This window comes from Phacochoerus africanus, chromosome 15 (assembly GCF_016906955.1).
Source record: "Phacochoerus africanus isolate WHEZ1 chromosome 15, ROS_Pafr_v1, whole genome shotgun sequence".
NCBI classification, from domain to species: domain Eukaryota; kingdom Metazoa; phylum Chordata; class Mammalia; order Artiodactyla; family Suidae; genus Phacochoerus; species Phacochoerus africanus.
In genome coordinates this window covers 18,467,608-18,489,955 of record NC_062558.1, presented here as the reverse complement: position 1 = coordinate 18,489,955, position 22,348 = coordinate 18,467,608, and positions in this window count along the sequence as shown.

Sequence of the window (22,348 nt, the reverse complement as noted above, 5' to 3'; positions counted from 1 at the left end):
TGTACTTCAAAAGAGGCCATTAATTAAAATATAGCAATGAAAGGTAAGAAAATATTTACAAAACAAATGTTTGATAGAAAATATTTTTGCAGAAAGTACCTGAATACTTGCAATTTAGCACTGAGAAAGCAAATAATCCAAAAAATGGGCGAAAGATACAGACAACTGTTTCACCAGAGAAGACATTTGAATGGGTTATATGCACACGGAAAGATGATCAACGTCATTAGGGAAATGCAAATTAAAGACACAATATGATGACATTTCCCACCCACCAAAATGTTACAATTAACAAGACAGATAATAATAAATTTTAGCGAACATATAGATAAATAGCAGTCCTCATATTTTGGTTGCAGGAATGTAAAATGGTGCAAAATCAATTTCACAGTTTTTTAAAAAACATTAAACATAAAGTTAATCTGTGTTTTAGCAAATCTACTCCTAAGTTTCTACCAAGGTATAACAAAAATGTGTGGTCCCCCCAAAAATATGTATGTATATATTCACAGTAATATTATTCATAAAAGGCAAAAACTGGGCACAGTCTCAAGGTATGTCCATCAGCTGGTGAACGCGTAAATAAAATATACTTACAGCCATATAATGGAAACGGAATGAGCTAATGACATACAGCTACATGGATAAATCTCAAAACCCGTGTTAAGAGAAGGAAGTCAGAGGCAAGAGACCATATATTTTAAGATTCTACTCATAAGGAATGCTCAGAAAAGGTAAATTTATAAGGACAGACAGTAGAGCAGTGATTGCCTGGGGCTGGGGGTAGAAACAGGGTCTTAAATAGAAATGGGCATGAACGATCTTATTGGAGTGATGAAAATGTTCTGAAGTTAATTTAGATTTATATTTGCACCCCTTGGGAAATTTACTAAAAGTAATTGATTTGTAGACTTGAAATTGGTGAAGTTTATACTATATAAATTATATGTCCATAAAGCTGTAAATCTTATATACTCCATTTACTTTTAGGCATTATTCTCTTTTTTTTTTCTTTTCTACTTTCCTTTTTATTGATCTCATTTAGTCTCTTTAAATTTATCTATTTTGCTTTTTTCTTATAGTTGCTCTTAGCTTAGAACTTTTTTTATAATTTTAATATTCATTTGCTCTAAGAGATTGCCCAATCTTTTTAAAAAGGTATACACATTTTCTTAAGGAAAAACGCACTTACTTTTGCTCCTATATCTTTTTTTTGTCTTTTTGCTATTTCTTGGGCCGCTCCCGCGGTATATGGGAGGTTCCCAGGCTAGGGGTCGAATCAGAGCTGTAGCTGCCCACCTACGCCAGAGCCACAGCAACGCTGGATCCGAGCCGCGTCTGCGACCTACACCACAGCTCACAGCAACGCCGGATCATTAACCCACTGAGCAAGGGCAGGGACCGAACCAGCAACCTCATGTTTCCTAGTCGGATTTGTTAACCACTGCGCCACGACGGGAACTCCCCCTATAGCTTTTTGACTACTACTGTCAGCCAGATAAAATTCTGCTCCTGATGTCATTTCCTTAGTGAATGATCACTAGCTGCATATTTACTATAGTGACTTGCAAATATTTAACCCCAAATTTAGTATCATGACAACCTGTTATGGTTAATTTGCCTGTGGTCATAAGAAGAGGCATTTATATCATAAACAGGTATGGGTGAGAGATTGTAGAGTCACATCTTATTATTCAAAAAGACTTTTCTCTAGCTTGCTTTGTTTAAAAGCCCTGAGCATCATGAGTGTTTTCTTCAACACTAACTATGTGAACATTTCTTCTAAAGAATAGGAAAGCCAGTGAAGACTGTAGATGTTACTAAAAGACTTAGAAGAGCATAAACAATAGAAGAAGAAAATCATTGAGAAAGAAGCCCAACTATTAAAAGAAGGACTAAGTATCACAAAGCACAATGAATGCAATATGCATGGAACTGGTCTAGGAATTCCTTGCTATTTCCAGCATGTACAGGGAGCAATTAAAACTAAACAAAAGTATTTGATCTTACGAAATACTCTGGATTCTGGAACTGCCCGGTGAAAGATTTAAGAACTTGAATTATCACAGCAGTTGTTATGGAGTCTGAGCTCTTACTGCTTGGCTTATGACAGGCCAATAAATCAAAGGATAAGGTGTCGGAGCAAAGAATGTTTTTTGAAGAGGCCAGCAGACTGAGAAGATGCTGGACAAGTGTCCCAAAGAACCATCTTACCTGAGTTAGAATTCAGTCTTCTTTTTATACTGAAACAGGAGGGAAGTGTGGCTGGTTGTTGCAAACCCCTTGGTGTAGGAATCCTTTGTTCTTGCAGCAGCCCAAGTAGGTCAGGTCACCATATTCCTATAAACTTCCAGCAAGACAATTGTTTTCTTTTTATCTCTGTATGAATAGCAAAGTGTTATACCTTTAAAAAGAAAAATGAAGCCTGGAAAGTAGAGCATCCAGAATGGGATTATTTATATCTCAGGCCAGAGACAACATTCTTTTACTGTTTGAGACAAAGGTTCAGAGCCAGAAAGACAAAGGACAGAGAAGAGAGCACAAAGGTTAGAGCTAAAGAAATAGATCTGGGAGTTCCCCTTGTGGCTCAGTGGTTAATGAATCTGACTAGTATCCATGAGGACACAGGTTCGATCCCTGGCCTCGCTCAGTGGGTTAAGGATCCAGCATTGCCTTAAGCCATGCTATAGCTGGCATCTACAGCCCAGCCCCTAGCCTGGAAACTTCCATATGTAGTGGGTACAGCCCAAAGAAAGAAGAAAGAAATCCAATGTGGAGTCAGGTTTGTTCTTCTCTGTTAAATAGTGCAACATCAACAGCAAAGTAACTCACTCAGCTTGCAGCTCAGGTGGCCATGAAACATAAGGTGCTGACTAGACCATTGAGTGTCTGCTGACTTCAGGACGTGATCTCAGTAAGGATGCATGCCCTTCTTTCTCACTCCTGCATCTCATGGGCTGAATGCCTACAAGGTGACTGGACAGAGTTACAGATGAAATCCTGAGTCATGATCTGGTGTGACATGTTTATGCATGAAGAAGCAAACAAGAAACTGCCTGGGGGCATTTCTCTTATAGTGCCGTGGATTAAGATCCCTGGTCCAGCTCAGTGGGTTAAGCATCTGGCAATAACACAGATGTGGTGTAGGTCATAGATATGGCTTGGATTTGATCCCTGGCCCAAGAACTTCCGTATCTACCAGGTGCTGCCAAAATGAAAAAAAGAAAAAGAAAATAAAGTGCCTGGAAACTTAGTTATCATGCAGTCACCCTATTAACACTAAAACTTAGGATTTACTAGTATTAACAGAAATATAGTAAACAGAAATACTTCAAACTCACATGTATACATAATATATATTTAAATATAATATATAAAATATAAAACAATATATATAATGTACAGTATGTGTATAAAATGTATATAACATATAACATTAATGTATGAAATGTATATAATATACATATATTTTATACATATCAGTATTATGCACAATATACATATTTTATACAGATACATATTTCAATGGGAAAAATGTAGCTCCATTTAGTGCTTGAAAACTGCAACATACCATCTTATTTCCCAGGATCTGTGTGGGAAAAGCAGAATAGGGTACATAATATTAGTACTTTTTATGTGAGTTTTCAGGTATAAATGATGTATTTCCTTCATCGATTTATTTTACAAAGGTATATTTTGTTCATAATAGCCACTCCTGTATATTATTTTTAGCCACAAGTATAAAAACTTAAACTATAGATTAATAAAAATGTATCATATGCAATACCTATAAAGAAAAATTTGGAAAAGTGTTTGTTGTGTGACATAATTTAGGGTAAAGCTAAAGCGGTATTTTGTTAATATAGTGCAAAAAATCAAAAGAGAAAATGAGTTAAAATCAAATCTAAATTGGACTTTAACCAGGACTAAATAAAGTCAGGCCAAAAACAAAAAAACTATTTCATCAAAGTGTAAATACCAAAAAAATGTATATGATGGTAGACATAAAATTGAGACAAAAATTAGCATTTAAAAATGAATAATATAACAAAAATATTAATTCTTTTTAATTGGCTTAAAAAAGAAATAAGCATTTAGAGTAGCATATTAAAATTCATTGGATATAAAACTACAATCACAATAAGTAATGATAGGATATCTTAAAAGAACTAAATTGCAATCATTAAGTAATGTCTGTTCATTTTTTTGAAATATATTCTTTCAGTATTTTAGCTTACCTAACGTGAAAAACCTGTTTTAATGTGGTAGATTTTTTTGCAATGGAAATTATCTTGTATGTATTTATTATATCCATTTATAATGCAGATATATGTTTTCTGTTATAACCTTAATGATTAAAAAATGACATAGAGATCTCCTTCTTTTCGTGGCTGAATACTGTTCCATTGTGTGTGTGTGTGTGTGTGTGTGTTTGTGTGTGTGTGTGCGCAGCACATCTTTATCCATTCATCTGCTGATAGACATATAGTTACTTCCATGTCTTGGCTATTGTGGATAGTGCTGCTATGAATATTGAGGAATCATGCCATTGGCAACAGTGTGGATAGACCTAGAGGGTATATGCTAAGTGAAATAAATCAGAAGGAGAAAGACAAACACCGCATGGCTTCACTTACACGTGAAATCTAAAAAACAGAAGAACAAATATAACAAAACCGAAACAGACTCGGATACAGAGAACAAACTGGTGGTTGCAAAGAAGAGACAAGAGGGGGGACAACAAAATAAGTGAAGGGGATTGAGAGGTACAACCTTCCAGTTGTATAGGAATATCATGTACAGCACAGGGAATGCAGTCAATAATATTATAATACTTCTCTGTGGTGCCTAATCTATAAAAATATCAAATCACTGATCACTTTACTGTACACCTAAATGGATTAAAAATACTATAAATCAAGTATATTTCAAAAATTAAAAAACTAAATAATAAGAGGAGCTAAAAAACATTTAAAATTTAAGGTAGTGTGGCACTTATTCATGTATGGAACTTGGCCTAGTTTATCTGGAGCTTCAATAGTTTAAGTAGATTAGACGATGTGTCCAGAATTGAAATATCTAAAGAGGCCAGTTTAGAACCACCAGCCCATGGGCACCTGGAAATGGGGGGAACGGGGAGCACAGGACTTCTAAAGTGTGGTCACATCTTTGTGCTCACCTCCTGTTAGGAAAGACGAGCCCATTTAAGGCCCTATTTTCCCATTATTAGGTCGATTCCATGTCAATATTTAAATGAAAGCTTCACATAGTTAAGTACCATTAAACATACAATTCCTTTTTTTTTTTTTTTAAGTGTGTGAGCTAGCTAAACAAATTCAGCATCTTTAGATCATCAGTTTGCAAGATTAGTTTAGGAAAAGAATTGAAAAATGATATTTGCAAACTGTTTGGGACTGAATTGTGTACCTGGAAAGTTCCTAAATTGAAGCCCTAAGCCTTGAGTACCTCCAATTGTGGCTGTTGTTGGGGATAGGGCTTCATGGGAGTAAGGTACAAGAGGCTGTTAGGTTGGCCTAATCCAGGAGGTCTCCTGTCCTTATAAGAAGAGGGAGTTAGAACACACAGAGACCCCAGAGATGCATGTGCACGGAGAAAAGACCACATGCAACACAGATAGAAGGTGCCATCTGCAAGCCAGCGGAGAGGCCTTGAAGAAACCAACACCACAGGCCCCTGGATAGTGGACTTCTAGCCTCCAGACTGTCAGAAAATAAATTTCTTAAAAAAATAATAATAATAATTCCTGTTTAATCACCTCGTCTGTGGAAGCTTCTGATCAGCCCTAGAACACTATACACTAAGACAAACTATCTTTTGATAAGTATTCTAATTTTTAAAAAACAGATAATCTAGCAGTCTTCTCTTGTGTAAAATGATTTAGACCTTTTCTTTATTCATGTGACTATACTGGTTGCATTTTTCTTTCTTCTGTTTTGCTTTGATCAGTAAGAAAGATTCATTAAGCATACTGCTAATCTCCATCTGTCTTGCATTGCTTTAGCGAAAAATTATTTCAATCTTATTTAATCAAAAATCTTCTATTGAGTGATATTTTCTAGAGATGTAATTGTGAAGTAGCAATATCAATACTTAAGGGTAGAAGCTGATGCAACTCTTGTTCAATAGATCACCAAGACTGACTGTTAGAAAAGCTTCAATCAGCCTAATTTAATATATTAGCTTCCTTAGGTCAAATAACTGTTATTCATAATTACAAACAATACAATTATCTATGCAAAACTATGATAGAAATTTGTGTGGTTCTAATATTTATTCCTTAAGAAGAGGTTGCTGTTTAGTTTTTCAACATCTTATCTAGAATGTATCATGTGGGAATAAATACTTCAGACTTATTTTCTTGAAAAATATATGTGAACCATAAAATAGCTCATGTTCTTTTTAAATATTTAAAAGCAGAATAATTTAAAACTGTTTATTTTCCAGATATAATTATCCATTATATGGCTAAATACTTAAAATATATAAGAATATAAATAGGGAAATTAATGAAAAAAATTAATAATTTACCACTGTGTAAAGTGGGGAAAAAGAATAAAATCATGATGAAAACATAAGACAAGATAATCCATCATTCTAAAGGGGCCAATATTAAATCTGTGGTCATAAATTTCAGTATTAAGCCTTATAAACTCTAGAAAAAAAACTTAAATTTTAAAGTTCTGCAGGACATGAAATAACATCTAATACAACAATTATGTTTTTCAGAATGAAAATAAGAGCAAAAATATTTGCCTTAACCCAAAGTTCAAAGCTAATAGAACCAGAGCCCAGATTAGCTGAGTCATAGTCTAGCATTTTTCTTATAATAAAATAGATTTTTATTATTTGTTCCTTGTACTCATTTGCCTTTATTTCTTTTAAATTTTTTTCAATTTTATTTCATTTTAAAGGCATTTATTATTCTCTTTCTAATTTTACTTGTAATATATGTGTATTGCAGACACCTAGAAGTACCTGAAAGCATAAAGTCAAAGATAACAATCACCCATAATCTCTAGCCCTAGAGAAAACCATCATGAGCATTTTGATGCATTTCCTTCCAGGGTCTACTTTTTTTTTTAAACTTTTTTTTAAGTTTTATTGATGTACAATTGATTTACAAGGTTGTGATGTAATTTTTTTTTTTTTTTTAATGGCTGCACCAACAGCATATGGAGGTTCCCAGGCTAGGGGTCAAATCGGAACTGTAGCTGCTGGCCTGTGCTACAGTTACATCAGTGCCAGATCCAAGTCACATCTGTGACCTACACCACAGCTCATGGCAATACTGGATCCTTAACCCACTGAGCAGGACCAGGGATTGAACCTTCATCCTCAGGGTTACTAGTCAGATTTGTTTCCGCTGAGCCACAATGGGAACTCCATACTATTTTTTTAATTGAATTATAATAGACCTATAACATATGTTAGTTCCAGGTACACAGCATAGTAATTTGATATTTCTTTACATTACAAAATGATCACCTTGAATAGTCTAGTTAACCATCTGTCGCCATACAAAGATATTATAATATAATTGACTATATCCCCCAATTGATATACATTTCATCCCCAGGACTCATCATTTTGTAACAAAAATTTGTACTTCTTGATTACCTTAAAAAAAAACCTTAAATCTAACAACAATCTGCCAAAATTCTAATGATATTAGGCAATACACACCCTTTGGATTCTATTTCACATACTGTCTGATATAAAAAGAAAGAATATGGCATACTTTCTAATTCTTCTACAAATGAAAACTGTAATAAGAAAAAGGTTTATATTCAATAAAATATGTTTATTAAAGATAAAATAAACATAATCTTTGTTGGAAAAATACTAGAGTATATGCAAGAATATAATTAGAAAATACTGAAAAATAAATCTCCAAAATTAAAATACTTCAAATTAAATATATTCGTATTTTTCCAACTCTCAGACCTGAAACACATTAATATTATCTTACTGTTGAATATACGAAACTTTTCACTATATTTCCAATTTTAAACTACCATAGCATTTTTAAAAAATAAGTTCAGAAGCCTATCGCCTATCATGTACCTCCACTGAACTGAGAAAGGACATGTCTACAGTTATTGTCCTTACTTCTTTGACTAATTCCCTGGTCAAATGCATATATTTTATGTTTGGTAATATTGCCACATTTTTTTCAAGAATATAGTATCAATAGACTCATCTACCACCAGTATATGGTAGTATTTGACTCATTACACTCTTAACAGCTTGGACATTGTTTACAAAAACAAGAAAATTTAAAAAAAGTCTTTTGATTTCAACTTGATTTTAATGTCAGGGTTTTTTTTTTTTTCCGAACTTTTCTTTTAGTTCTTCCATATTTTGGTTATATTTTATTTTATTATAGGGTAATTTTATCTAAGTTATGTTTATTTATACTTCATCCTTCTATATAATCCAGGTATCCTCACTTATGGTTGAGTGTGTCATAGAGTTTCTTCTTATAGATCCTATGATGAATCATTTTTCATCTTATGTTTGCATCTGGATCTTCAGGATGATGATTCATTTTCTAACTGTACACATGTTTTATTTCATAGAGCAAAGAGCTATTTCTTTTCCATTAAATCATGGAATCAATAGAGATCTGTGTGCTCTCCAATTGGAAGGAGTATGGATTTGATCCCATCTATTAACTTATTTTGTTTTAGACAACTAAATTTCATGACTATGCTGCTGGTGGATGGATTGACCTATACGATTACTAGGTAAATTTCTTATAATTTATTTGCTCTCTTTTTCAACTCAGTTTTCAGAAAAATGTTGTAATTTTACCATCTTGGAAAGCAGTGATTTTTTTTGGAAGAAACAAACCATGCTGTTATACCCATTGTCTGTGTGTACATATATGTACATATGTGTATGTGTGTGTGTGTGTATATATATGTATATATATATATATGTATGTATGTTTGTGTTTCTCTTAAGTAGGATACCTAGTACAATCAACCATTAAAAATAATCACCATCTTTAACCAAATAACCAGTGTATTTTCTCTCCAGACCTGAGAAATATGGAGCACAGTTTAGTTTTTTTTCTTTGCTGTGCTATATATTTCATATTATTTTAAGAAATAAAGGTAACTAAATTAATATGTATATAAATTATATATGTATATGCACATATGGGTATACAAAGTAATTTGCATGTTTACATCTATTATAAGTAATAAAACTAAACTAGTAAATTAAAATTATGTTTAGTAATCAGTGTTTTACATGAGTTTTTTGCTTAGAAGTAATCTAGGCATGCAGAATCACTTAATATTAACTAACAATTTTGTCTAAATTTTAAAATTAGAGATCTCAAAATTATGATTTTAGCTAACACATGATATTCCTATCATTAGCACATTGTAAGAATTTACAATTTACAGTATTTTTGCACAAACAAGAACCTTTAAAATTTAGCTCACTATATAAAAATTGTCATCACAATGTTTTAGTTTATGCAGGACCATTATAAATCCTTACAGTGTTATAATAGGACTATAATGTATTATTAAAATTGTAACTTCCAGATCCAGGCAACTTTAAAACTTATACAAAATATTTAGTTAATAAATAACTTTTGCATGCTTGGAGGATTTCTAATTAAGAAACTGGTATAAAACACTGGTCACTTAACATAATTTTAATTTACTAAATTATTCAAAAATTTAAAAGAACATTATTTTATCTTTTTTTTCTTGTTACCAAGGCTCTTCCTCTTTATCATGTAGCTATAGTAACAAAGACTATTATGTATTTAGTATTTTCACTATCCACAAAAAACCCACAAAATTTTTAATACATTTTCTTTCCTTTATTTAGATATTATGAATACTTATTTGGACTAAATATCCCTAGAATACTCACATAATGACATGTTTGTTTGTTTTTTCTAATCAATAAGTCTTTAAAGTTGACTAAGAGAGGGAAAAAGAGAAAAGGAATTAAAGTGAAAACAAAGTGAGAGATTACCTTCAAACAAATTTACAGGTTTTTACTCTAAAAGACCCAGTATTTTCCCTCTGTAAGTTGAGGAGAAAATAAACTTTAGAGTCAAGAAAATCAACATGGACACATATGCAGGAATGAGGGGCATTATGGTTGTTTCAGTAGCTCGGTTTCCTGACCATTTATCAAGTTGTGTGATTGAAAAATCATCTCCTGAAGTCTGGAGAGAAAGAATAGGGTGTCTTCCACTTTAAACCCATGATCTCTTTCAACAAGCCAGAAGTTCTTCTCTCAGGGGTGCCCTACCTTTTTGTTTGAAGGCATTTCCCAAGTGGAAATTGTTTTTTTCATATCAAAATGTTACCAAAGTAGTTCCTGTAGTTACCGTGTCACTGCTGAAACTTTGCCAGTTAGACCATCTGCACACACATTAATTAGTGAGAAATCCTAAAGGGAGTGGGTATTCAGCCTCAAGGAGGCACAGTCCTACCTTCTGTGGACCAGGAAGGATCACAACAGTCTGTCCAGGTATGTACCCTACAGTCTCTAGAACTTAGCCAAAGACTCAAGGGGCCCCAGGGGTGCTCACTTTAAATGACTTGAGGGAACAGTCAGCAAGGGTCTTAGATGGATCTTAGTGAACCTCCACTTCTGTCAGTGACTTCTAGCCAAAGGCCACCTGGAATATACTTGTAGTCAAGCAGATTTGGGTTTCTTGGATCATTGCAGCTGGGGAAAATGTAAAATATGTAGAACTGTGGTCATCTTCATATTCTGTCTTTGTAGAACTGTGGCCATATTCATATTCTGTCTTTGTAGAACCACAACACCACCAATAATTTGGGAGATGCTTCGAGGTGAGAGTACTTCTTCCTTTGAGATTGTCACATTGCATTTTATGTGACAATAGAAATGTGGAGTAAAATATTGCAGATTGCTCATGTCTATCATATAAGTTTCAAAGATGTGTAGTAGAAGAGGTGATTAATACAGTTATGTGTATACTTGAGCACAAACCCAAGGATGTGAGAGCCAGCATTGCCATATTCAGGTAGCTGGAGGCTTTCACTTCTGAGACATTTGGAGACCTAGCAGACAGGTAACTAGATACACTTTTTTCTTCCCTTAACAGCATTCCTAGCATTTCCAGCAAATATGGGTCTATCTATTTTTATAGTTTATAGGGAACTGGGGCATATCTCACTAAATTACTATTATAAAGGAATTAAAGACTGAATATATAAACAGATAATGGCCAGACTGTATACAAAAATAGAATTCTGACCCATACTTGCACAAACTATCCCAGGAACCCAACCCATTACTTACAATAACCAGTCCAGGAAGTGAATATCTTCTATAAATCAGGCAGGTAGGAAGTCATAGCATAACACTTTCTCCAGCAACAATGTGGGAAGCCCAATAGTTAACCCCATGTTGGAGGAGCTCATGGACAGAATATGCCACAGCTTGACCCATGAGCTGGACCGGGACAGTCAGAGGCTCCTTATTCCCCATCCTTATTCAAGTGAAATGTACACTTGACCACTGTTCGCATGAGAAGAGTTGTCTCAAAGATACAGCCTTTGAGAGAGTAATGTGGTGCTGAAACCTTCTGGACTGAACCCTGTTAAAACCTTTAGATAGATTCTGGCAGGTGGGTGCTCTCATCTACTTGTTTGCTGGGCCCAAGTCAAGCCCCGTTTGTAAGTTCCTTGCTTATTACATCTGCCACCCACCAGTATGGGGTATCTGCATCTTTCTTTGGCATCTCTTTGCCCTCTGTGCATGGGGAGAGGGGCAGTTTAGAAATCAACACCCCTATAACAATTGGCCCCAAACAGCCAGGACTTGTTAATAACTGTTAGCTTTCCTCATTTCTGTCCCTGCTTCTGATGTAGGACCAACTAGAAAAAGCCAAACATGCATGCCTACCCACCACTAAAAGGACGCTCCCCTTTTAATAAGCCAGGCTACAGCTTCCCTAAGCAGCAGCCTCCATCAGCGCTTATTTGAAGCCTCACTTTCTTTCCACTGTGAAGCTTTCCCACTCCTCTCCTTGCCTTTGCATCTCTGCAAAAACACAAGTGTTGCTGGTGGACTCTTGCTACATCAGATTCTGAATAAATACATATGCCTGTGCTCACGTGGTTGCCCCTTGCTTATTTCCATAGGAAGCTAATATAGAATTTGACTTGCGGTAGGAAATTAGAGAAGAGTTGGATAAAGTGGGGGTGAGTCTCTTATAATTAGGTTGCCTATATTACATCTGGAGTGGAGGGAGGAAGAATAAAACAGGGCTAAATTGGTCAGTGGTAAAGAAGCAAAAAGCACGTCAGCCAGAAAATGGTGGGTTTTGGTCATTTTTCATGTTTGCAGCGTGTCTGGGCTTTGGTGTGAATACAGAGTTGTCCTGGTTCTGTCTTGGCCCATGACAGTGGCAGAGTGGCTTTGACTGTTACTGGTGCAGGGTGAAATAATTCATGGCCTGTAATGGCCATGCCGGGTCCCTGCATCAGCCTGGCTGATGAGGCCAGGCCAGGTTCTGGGTGTTGGAACTGCTTGTCACTTTTCTCAGAGTAAATGATTTAAGAAGTCTTTCCTTCAAGGCACGTTCTCTCGGTATAGACATGTCTACTCAGTTTTCGGTGGCAGAATGTGTACCACAAAATAGGTGGTAAGAAGGGGAGGACAGTCTAAGATTGAGGATCTTCCAACCTCCCTTTCCAGGCTTCTTATACTTTTATGACATTTCTAATAGCAGAACTGCTATCATTCTGACCACTAACAGTCATCAAATATGAGCCCACTTTCCTATTTCATAGAACATTTCCATTAATTCTTAGGATTTCTACATAAATTGTGACTAAAATTAGCTAGATTAGTCCTAGAATTTTCTGCTGCTTATGATTTTTCCCCTATGTCTCCCTGCTCTAGGGTAATTTGTAAGTAATTTGAGAGAAGCTTCATCAGGGACTTATGTAAGATGCTATTTTAAACCTAAACCCTACACGCTCCTTTCTCCATATGCTTTGTAAAACTTTCAGGGGATATCAGTAGTTCAGAGCTATTTGAAGGTAGATGAATAAACTAGGGAATAATTAGAAAGCTGAGAAACTTCAAGAGTTGGATCTAAAAAAAAAAAAAAGGCAGGAGGCAGAGGTAACATTTGGCATTGCGTTGATGCTCCTCTGTCCTTTACAGCTCTATCTTGTATCGCTAGGTGATGCCTTCTCCACTTTTTGAATCACCAGCATCCTTAAGAAGAATACAAATTAGCAGTAGAGATAGGACATTATCAAGAAGAAAGTATCATATTCATTTACAATGATAAGCAGCCATAAAACACCCAGATCTTTTAATGAGCAATCACTCAATTCTTTAAAAAAAATAAAAATGACATACAGCTGAATGCTAGCCTACGGAACCTCCCCACTTTATCTACTGATGATGAACACTCTGGGCTTCGTCAGATTCATGGCTAAATAATCCTCCTCTCCTGGGGAGATGACATTGAACAGAAATGTTAACAATGAGGTCAGGGGCAAACAGCCCTACCTCTCTTTAGTGTTAAGTAGCAACATGTTAACATATGTCTGAATAGTGTGCTGTGCAGTGTACATGAATAGAAACCCCCACCAAGCATAACTCTGTAGGCTGCCAAAGTGTCATCATCTTTGCCCACCACCCAAAAATGACATTTACATACTGATCTGGGATGACTGTAGAGCCTAAGAGTTTTTGTGGTTTAAAACTTCATTATACAGATTTTTTTCTTTCACTGTGGAAGCCATTTATTTCTATCACTCTGAATTCCTCGGTATATAGAGTGTCTCTATCAGTGCATTTCCCTCACCCATGCCTTGCCATTTGTGGATTCCAAGTGTATATTTTCTGTAGTTATTTGTGAAATAACTTCTTGGTTGCTGCACAGCAGTTCTCAGTGATTATAAATCAATTCCTTAAAGCAATTAATTAAAAAATTTAAGGCAGTTAATCCAGCCTAAGGCCTCCAAACTCATGGATCACCAGCTGGGTTTTTGGAAGCCATCTGGCATATACTGATTTTTTTCTTTTTTTCCTCTTTAAATTTGTAGCATAGTTTGTTCAATCGAGGTCCTTCCTTGACAGATTCAGAACATAACATCTTGATCCCAAAGCCATCTGTATATAGGTAAGTATAGATATGTATAAAAGGTTAGGATAATAAATTATCTTAGGGAGAATCTATTTTTTAACACATGGAAAAAATCATTTCATGAATGTGCTTTTAACTTTTTCATACCCCTCTTTATGCATTTTTCTCAGTCTCAGAGTGGTCCACATTTGAATTTAGAAATTTTCAATCCTATGAAATCTAATGACAATTTTTTAAATACATTTTTTTTTTTTTTTTACTGTACGGTATGGTAACCCAGTTACCCACACATGTACATATTCTATTTTCTCACATTATCATGCTCCATCATAAGTGACTAGACATAGTTTCCAGTACTACACAGCAGGATCTCATTGCTAATCCATTGCAAAGGCAATAGTTTTTATCTATTAATCCCAAGATCCCCAATTATCCCCATTCCATCCCCCTTCCCCTTGGCAACCACAAGTCTATTCTCCAAGTCCATGATTTTCTCTTCTGTGGAAAGGTTCATTTGTGCCTTATATTAGATTCAAGATATAAGTGATATCATATGGTATTTGTCTTTCTCTTTCTGACTGACTTCACTCAGTATGAGTCTCTAGTTCCATGCATGTTGCTGCAAATGGCATTAATTTGTTCTTTTTTTGGCCAAGTAGTATTCCATTGTATATATATACCACATCTTCCTAATCCAGTTGTCTGTCAATGGACATTTGGGTTGTTCCCATGTCTTGGCTATTGTGAATAGAGCTGCAATGAACATGCGGGTACATGTGTCTTTTTAAGGAGAGTTTGGTCTGGATATATGCCCAAGAGTGGGATTCCTGGGTCATATGGTAGTTCTATGTGTAGATTTCTAAGGTATCTCCATACTGATCTCCGTAGTGGTTGTATAAGCTTACATTTCCACCAAGAGTGCATGAGGGTTCCCTTTATTCCACACCCGCTCCAGCATTTGTTATTTGAGAACTTATTAATCATGGCCATTCTGACTGGTGTGAGGTAGTACCTAGTGGTAGTTTTGATTTTCATTTCTCTAATAATCAGGTATGTTGAGCATTTTTTCATGTGCTTGTTGGCCATCTGTATATCTTGCTTGGAGAAATGTCTATTCAGGTCTTTTGCCCATTTTTCCATTGGGTTGTTGGCTTTTTTGCTGTTGAGTTGTATAAGTTGCTTGTATATTCTAGAAAATAAGCCCTTGTCAATTGCATCATTTGAAACTATTTTCTCCCATTCTGTAAGTTGTCTTTTTGGTTTCTTTTTGGTTTCCTTTGCTGTGCAAAAAACTTGTCAGTTTGATTAGGTCCCATTGGTTTATTTTGGCTCTTATTTCTGTTGCTTTGGGAGACTGACCTGAGAAAATATTCATAAGGCTAATGTCAGAGAATGTGTTGCCAATGTTCTCTTCCAGGAGTGTGATGGTGTCTTGTCCTACATTTAACTCTTTCAGCCATTTTGAGTATTTTGGTGCACGGCATGAGGGTGTGTTCTAGTTTCATTGCTTTGCATGCATCTGTCCAGTTTTCCCAGCAATGCTTGCTGAAAAGACTGTCTTTTTCCCATTTTATGTTCTTGCCTCCTTTGTCAAAGATTAATTGACCATAGGTGTCAGGGTTTATTTCTGGGTTCTCTATTCTGTTTCATTGGTCTGTCTGTCTGTTTTGGTACCAGTATCACACTGTCTTGATGACTGGGGCTTTGTAGTATTTCTTGAAGTCTGGGAGAGTTATGCCTCGTGCTTGGTTTTTGTTCCTCAGGATTGCTTTGGCGATTCTGGGTCTTTTGTTGTTCCATATAAATGTTTGGATTGTTTGTTCTAGTTCTGTGAAAAATATCATGGGTAATTGGATAGGGATTGCACTGAATCTGTAGATTGCTTTGAGTAGTATGGCCATTTTTACAATATGAATTTTTCCAACCCAGGAGCATGGAATATCTTTCCACTTCTTTACATCTTTAATTTCCTTAATGAATGTTTTATAGTTCTTGACATATAAGTCCTTTACCTCCTTGGTCAGGTGAATTCCCAGGAATTTGATTTTGGGGGGTGCAATTTTAAAAGGTATTGTATTTTTGTCTTCCTTTTCTAATATTTCATTGTTAGTATACAGAAATGCAACTGATTTCTGAATGTTAATCTTATATCCTGCTACTATGATGAATTTGGTGTTCAGTTCAAGTAGTTTTTGGGTTGAATCCTTAGGGTTTTCTATATATAGTATCATGTCATCTGCATACAGTGATAGTTTTACCTCTTCTCTTTCTGTTTGGATGCCTTTTACTTCTTTCGTTTGTCTGATTGATGTGGCTAGGACTTCCAGTACTATGCTGAATAACAGTGATGAGAGTGGACATCCTTGTTATGTTCCAGATTTTAGTTAATGACAGTTTTTAAGAACAAAAGTTTTATAACATTACTTCCTATGTGAAGTTAAAATCTGTAGATTCTATGTCTTCCCTATGTAAGAAACATAAACCAAGAGAATGCCATCAGTGTAAGGGAGATATTAAAACAGTAACAAGTGTAGTGTCACTGTGAACTTACGAGAGAGAATTACATTATGCAATTGTATCAAAGTTGTGAGATTGTTATAATTCAACATGGAATCACTATGAATGATGCAAATTCAGAAAGACACTACAGTAGAAAGAGTCCACTTTTGTTGTTAGCATGATGATAGTTTTTAAGTTGCCCACTCCTCCTTCCTCCATACATAAGTCATCAGATCCGAAGCTGCCCCCATTCCCCATGCACTCTTGCACCTCATGTCACAGTAGAGCAACCTATCCATTCCACCCAGTTATCATAATAAGAACTCCAAACTAACCCGTCTCTTTTTGTTCCTTTTCTCTCCTGACACAACCTGAGCCCTTCTACTTGAGGGACTCCACCTCCTATTTACTGTGTGAATAATAAACATTTCACAGCTAGGGCTACCTGTGTGTCATTAGACTAGATGTTCATAAATCAGGGATGGGGTGAGGGTGGGGTTGTTCCCCGCATCCACCACTGCCTGGTGCTTAAATCAAAAGAAGATGTCATTGTGTACTGCTGGTGATGTAAATTCCAGAAGCTGCTGCTTCACTACTGTATGTAGGGATTTTTGTGAAATGGTACATGTGTTTTAATAAAGCTTGAAGGAAAAGTACCACCCTCCCCTGATTTTCCTCTTACTTCTCTATTAGAAATACTGACAATACCTAAGACACAGAAGTTATTGTTTGTCAAGTACTGCTGTAGGTTCTTTGCATTTATTTACTCATCACAACCCTCTGGTGTCATCATCCTGCTTTCACAAGGGAGGAAACAAAGCACAGGAGGATGAAGTAACTCCCTAGGGGTCACACAGCTAGGGACAGGTCCAACATTTAAACCCCAGTGATCCAGGAGCTGCTACTAATCAACACTCTGTGTTGGTCCTTAGACACTTTAAATTTGTGTGCAATAGAGTTAGAGTCAGTCTCAGTTAATTAATGATAAAGAAATATTCCCTCCACACATTTCCAGCAGGACAATCAATACCAGGATGGTATCGAGGAGCCCTAGTGCATGGCCAGAGCCAGCTAACTGCCCATTGGTCCTCATTTCCTGCCCCATCCCATCCCACACCTACTGTAGCAGTGAAACCAAAAACACCACCAGGAGTTTACAAAATGTCCCAAAGTGGACATATTCCTCTATTGACACTGTTGCTTTACATCTTATATGAAAATGCAAGTGTGGGACACAAATATTTCAAATTGCCCTTTTTTGACACTGTAAGCATCCATTACCTGTTTGTAGGACAGACAAGGAGTAGAAAGAGGTACCTGCCACCTTGAACAAGTCACATGAATCACCAGCGTGTAGCCAGCATGCAGATCTAAGAGAGGAGCTGTTTGACGTTTTTCAATTGTCTGCATTCTGGGCATTCTTATTTTGAGAACTAACTGTTTCGTTCATGTAGGAACATCCCCAGCATTGTGTTATTAAATGTGGGTCTAGTTTTTTGACCTGTTTTTATCTAAGTTATTTTTGGTCTCATATTTCTGCTCTTCCAAGTCAGTAAGCTCATGACAAAGGCTGTAGGGATTGATAAACCAACTTAATATTCTTTCTTATTTTGTATTTATTTAAGCTTATGATAAAAGCATCTATATTTGAAACTTCCAAAGCAATTAATCTCAGAGCATCAGAATTTTTTTTTAAATTTGAGAATTCTCCAAAGTTATAAAAAATGATACTGACAAAGTTTACAAAAACATATTTATGAAGTGTGCATTTTTTTTGGTGTATTGTTGTCATGTAGGACAAAGTAGCTTGACAGCTCATGAAATACTTAGTCTTAATAAAAGGTAGATTTTTTTAAACAGCTTTATTTAGAAGTTTAATGTTAATGTCATCATTTTCTCATTCCTTTTTTTTGGTAGAGTTTTACATTTCTTTCAATAAAACTGTTATTTGTATTTTTCTATTAAAACTTGACTCAGTAAAATCTGAGTTTCTCTTACACCTTACAAAACATTTACCAAAGTCTTATACTAACTCCCCTCCATCACAATGTTTGACCTTTGGGAGGAATAGATTTTTCCTTTTTTTTGGCTTTTGAATTAATTTGGAAGTGAATCTTTGCATTCTAATACAATCAATGGGTTGCTGAAGAGATACTAAATGAACCAGAGAATGCATCAGGAATTATTTATGAGTAATTCAAAAGCTCATAGATACACAGCTTTAAAGTTTGGAGAAATAAATATGGCATTTATCAGCAACATTTTCACACCAATGGGATAGAAATCATTGAGCAAAATCCCTTTGCAAATATCAGTTCTCAGCTGCCATCAGGAAAATGCTGAGCATCTCACATCCCAGCTCCAGTCAATTTCAGTGACAGCCCTAAGATCAACTTCTTGTCAGAGGATGCTAAAGAAAGCAGACAGTGAAGACACAGTGGGAAATTATCCTCAGACAAAGAGGTACACCAAACCTAGTGATTAATAACCTTTACTTTGCAGTGTTTGACTTTGAAGTAGTGATAAACAAAATATATAGGAATAAAAAACAGAGACAATTATTTCCCCATCTCAGGTTTCTATTCCCCCTTCCATTTTTTTTTTTTTAAATGGCCACACAGATGTGGAAGTTTCTAGGCCAGGGATTAAATCCAAACTGCAGCTGCAACCTAAGCCACAGCTACAGGAACATCAGTTCATTTAACCCAGTGCACCTGCATTTAACCCACTCGGGTCAGAGATTAAAACCAAGCCTCTGCAGAGACCCAAGCCTCTGCAGTTGTGTTCGTAACCCACTGAACCACTGTGGTGACTCCTCTATTTTCTCTTTAAATAATTTTCTTTTAAAATCTTTTTTCAGGGAGTTCCCATTGTGGCACAGCAGAAAACAAATCCAGCTAGTATCCAAGAGGATATGGGTTTGATCCCTGGCCTCATTCGGTGAGTCAGAGATCCAGCATTGCCATGAGCCGTGGTATAGGTCAAAGACGTGGCTCAGATCCTGCTTTGCTGTGGCTGTGGTGTAGGCCAGCAGCTGCAGCTCCGATTCAACCCCTAGCCTGGGAACTTCCATATGCCTCGGGTGCAGCCCTAAAAAGCAAATAATAAAATCTTTTTTTCATCATTTGAGCAACTCAAAATGCAAACTGTTTCATAGTTTAGTACAAAGACTCTGAACCCTCAAGAGCTGTGTTTCCATTTCAGGATTGTTAGGAGGTCTGTCAACTGTTTTACTTATCAGGAGTTATATGCATCCCTTGATAAGAGAAATGAGGTGCACTGCATGCATGTTTGATGGAGTCCTCTAAGGAACTGTGTAGGGTAGAGGCTGGGAGTGGGGATATGGGCAGCATGATTCTTAGCTTTTTACCTTTATTTCAAACCAAATACATTTTGCCTTTATAAGTTGTATGTGTTGGATGGTATATGAACTTAATTCGAGACAGCCATTGGTAATTTACTTCTCTTTAACACAATGGTTTGTGGATGTTTTCCTCCAACAATTCCTGAAAATGGAAATGATAATTCTGAATTTCTTTACCAGAAGGAAGAGGTTTAGTCCATGAAATCAGAAGGGTACAGTTCAAGAGAAAAGGATATTATTGTATAAGGACTATTTTATATTATTTTGTGAGGACTGCTTTATTATGGATCCATGTCCATGTTTGTCAGTGGGTTCAGAAGCCCAGAGTGGGTTGTGCTCTGTGAGTGATGGTAGGTGCAGAAATAAACACTTTGTCGGCTGCTTTTGTTGTGAGTGCAGTCTCTCCTCTCACTAGACTCTAGTCACCAGATCTGAAGGTATAAACTATCAAGGACTTGTGTGCCTACTTATCTGGCAGTACTTTACTCTAAACCTGCACTTGAGACTCCATCATTTCTCACCTGCTTTGTATACTGTTTATACTTTGAGATTCAAAATAGTACCTGTTGCTCTTGCAACATTTCTATCCCTTTCCACAAAAGGGAACTTGAATTTAATAAGAACCAAAGATAGTATCAGAGATGAAGCAGCTTTGGCCTTAGAGTGCAGCATGCAGGAATGCAAGAAGGCACTGGGAGGAGGGTGGAAGGAGCAACCAGGAGCTTTTGCAGCTGCAAGGTTCCCAGGTGCAGAGAGAATTGGGGATTCCACTGAGGAAGAGTAAATGCCAAGATATCCACCAGGGCACATAGCAGAGCTTTGTTTCCACTCTTTGTCTAGGGCCTATCCAATTTAATACTTACGGTTACACATTGAATTCACTGCTGTGGACTGTGGATCCATCTCCCTGTCCTTTTGCTCTTTTGCCATTTCCCACTGTAGGTGGCCACAGTAACTCAGTGAAACAGGTTGCTTCAGTTCAAAATGAAAATATCAGTCATATGTTAAAATGTGGTTGTTCACACCCTGAGAGCTGAGCTATGGGCTGAAGTTTGGATGTGGAGGAAAGAATGAAAGAAATGACTTATGTTGCAGAGGAAACTCATCCTGACTCTTCAAAGCCAGGTCAGGGGAACATGGGTGTCAGAAAGGGAACTTGGCAGAGAGAGCAGGTGATGCATATTCTGGGAAATGAAATGGAAAGTGCTTTTTCCATGAATACTTCAAGTAAGAATGTCCCAGCAGCTCTTGAATGAGTCTACTGACCACCGCCCGAGGGGAGCAGAGAAGCGGAGCCCAGTTGCTCTCTGTGATCTCAGGTCTGTATGAAAATCCTTTTCCTGGTACCCGCTCAACCTGGCTAGCCTGACACATGCTGTGTTACATACACAGACTGGTGGCTCTGACCCCTTCAGGTCTAGGTGACCTTTCACTTAACAAAGGAAAAGGTTGAAATTTGGGCAAATGCTTCAAGAAAATGAAATGTGCTGATATTTGGGGCAAAGCTATTAGGAAAAGCACATCCTCTCTTTGGAGATATCTTAAAATACAGCTGAATTACCTAAGGATACATTTTGCTTAACAAGTAACAACACCAGTGTGCAAACAAGCTCAGTGCTTCTCTTTGAAGAGTTTTCTATTTTTTTTTTCTGGCCTCAAAAATACCCTAGATCACCATTTGATGAAATTAATAATTAAATACAAAATGAGAAAATATGTGGAGATATAATATCCAACAAAGCTATGAATCTATTGTATTGGTTAGAGAAGTTAAGAATCTGAGACACACACTGATGTAATTTTCTCAATTTTATTTTTAAAAATAAATGTTTTTAGGTCTACATTGGACACAAGAGTTCATATAGGAATTAAGAATATTTCTTGTAATATGTTCACTAAATGTGACATATTAAAATTTAATTTTAAGTAAAGCAACCATTGAAGTGTTTAACTGAACCAAGTCTACAGGTCTAGTTCCGTCAAGTGTATTTATTTATTTATTTATTTATTTATTTTTGTCTTTTTGTTGTTGTTGTTATTGTTGTTGTTGTTGTTGCTATTTCTTGGGCCGCTCCCGTGGCATATGGAGGTTCCCAGGCTAGGGGTTGAATCGGAGCTGTAGCCACCAGCCTATGCCAGAGCCACAGCAACTCGGGATCCGAGCCGCGTCTGCAACCTACACCACAGCTCATGGCAATGCCGGATCGTTAACCCACTGAGCAAGCACAGGGATCGAACCCGCAACCTCATGGTTCCTAATCGGATTCGTTAACCACTGCGCCACGACGGGAACTCCTCAAGTGTATTTAGAATGTAGTCTAGTCCTATTAAAAATGTGAATTCTTGGG